The following is a 2,082-nucleotide window of genomic DNA, read 5'->3' as shown; positions in this document are numbered from 1 at the left end:
GACAGGTTAAGCAATCCACCCGGGGTCGCCCAGCTGGGCTGTCGCCGGCTGGGACTGGAACCCACACCTGTGGCTTCCACACCTGTGCCCTTCACCCTGTCGGCAGCTTCTCTCTTCTCCTCGGAGAAATCCAGCTCAGGCTGTCCCGGCCCTCAGGTGTCCCTGCCAGGACACAGGGCGGCCCAGCCTTGGAGCACAGGCCCCTCCGCCCAGGGAAGAGGGTGCCCGAGCTCTCCGGACAGTCTCTGGTCTCCAGCAGGAGAAGGGAGCCAAGACTCAGAGGGCCAGGCCCCTTCTCGATCCCCGGGTAGACCTTGGCACTCTGGATGGACACACACGGATGGGGCAGTGACGGTGACAGCCCTCACCACGGGAGGTCTGTGAGCGAGCGAGCGAGCGAGTGTTAACGTTCTCCCCGTCGAAACCACCTGGCTCACGAGCAGAGGGGCGCGGTTCTGGCCACGCAGCCGGCCACCGGGCCACCGGGCAGCGCTCACGGTCAGTGTCTGACAAGTGGCTGGTGACGGGGACATGGGGTGGTGGGGGTGGTGGTGAGGACGAGAGCAACAGTCCTCGGGAATGACAGCAGCTGCGTCGGGCGTGGGGACTCTGTGGGTCGCAGAGCGCGAGGACATGAGGAACAGTGCTCGGACACCTGGCAGAGATGTGAGCACAGACGAGACGTGAGCACCTTCTTCAAAAAGTCGGTAACGCTCAAATGTGCTGCTTAAACTATAATTTGCAAAGACAGTTTGGAGCGATTCAATAAACCAAGTGAGAAATTGCAGATTCCTGGTTTGGATTGACATCAAAGATGCCTCATTGTCAACTTTAAATTTATCTCATAAGGAATCGGGGAGGGGGGAGCAGCTAAAATGGCCGGAATGTGAAATGCGGGCCAGCGGCGAAGCCAAAAGCAGCCTTTCCGACACCGAGAAGCCAACTGGAGCCCAAAGCCGCTCAGACCCGGCCCGCATGCTACAGGGGAGACGCATTCCGAGCAGAAGCGGAGAGCAGCTCTTGGCCTGCCGCATCGCCGCCAACCACCTGGAGGGGGCCGGGAGGATGCGCTGGCAACTCTCATGCGTAACTATGTAACGAGTTATGAAGCTAAGAACAGCACGTTTTCCTGAACCAACAACTGTCTGACACAAATTAACAATCCAGCTTGAGAATGGGAAGCTAGAGTTACCTTTCTAGTCTTTGTATCAAACGTGGTATTACAGTATCATGTAAAGTGACAATAAAAGCAGACAGTAAAGAAGAAAAGGTGGGAAGAAGTAAACGCCGTCAGGGAGGTAATAGAACTCATGTTATTTTCCTGGATTTGTAAAATATCCATGGTATTTGTCAGTTTCAAAAAAAAAAGTGGATAACATGTTGTTATTCTTTCTACTTGTAATGTAGTATTCACCTTTGTTTCTAATTTTGCACTCATAATTTTGTGATTTTCCTTAAAGAGGGCCCCGAATGGCATCTGGGCCAGGCCCGCAACTCCTGGTCCCACGTCTGTCCTCACGTGTGTGTTTGTGGGGCTGAAATGAGGCCACGTGCACGAAGCCAGACACAGGCGCTCACCTTTGGCACTTACTGCTGTCACTGACGCTCATTATATGTTTCAGGTGACTAGATCTGACCCCCCGCTTCGTCCTCCTTAGGCTGGGGATCAAGGGCGTCCCCCGGCCACCAGCATTCTGTTCTGTGGCTCATGTGACCTCCCTTGACTGACACTGTCTTCCTTCAAGTTTGAGTATCAACAATCCCCCCATCGCAGGGCGCCAGGGGACCCCGATATCCAGGACAATGACCCACAGCCTTCTGGTCGGTCCTGCCCAGGCCTCGTCCCAACCTCATGTGGCCTTTCAGAGATGAGGAAAGGGGTGCGGAGAGAAGAAATGACCTCGCAGGCCCTCAGCAGAGCATCACCAGGCGGTGGACAGCAGTCCTGGCTGCAGAGTGGCCAGCCTCCCAGCACAATGCGGTGGCCACGTGGGGACGAGTGCTGACAAGTCCCAACCCGCTGTGCACTCCTGTGCACCTGCGCCACACTCAGTCACTCACCGATCATCCAGTGCTCACCAG

Source organism: Rousettus aegyptiacus, unplaced genomic scaffold, assembly GCF_014176215.1.
Source record: "Rousettus aegyptiacus isolate mRouAeg1 unplaced genomic scaffold, mRouAeg1.p scaffold_m13_p_10, whole genome shotgun sequence".
Classification (NCBI taxonomy): domain Eukaryota; kingdom Metazoa; phylum Chordata; class Mammalia; order Chiroptera; family Pteropodidae; genus Rousettus; species Rousettus aegyptiacus.
The sequence above is the reverse complement of the archived record's forward strand: the minus strand, read 5'-3'. Positions refer to the sequence as shown.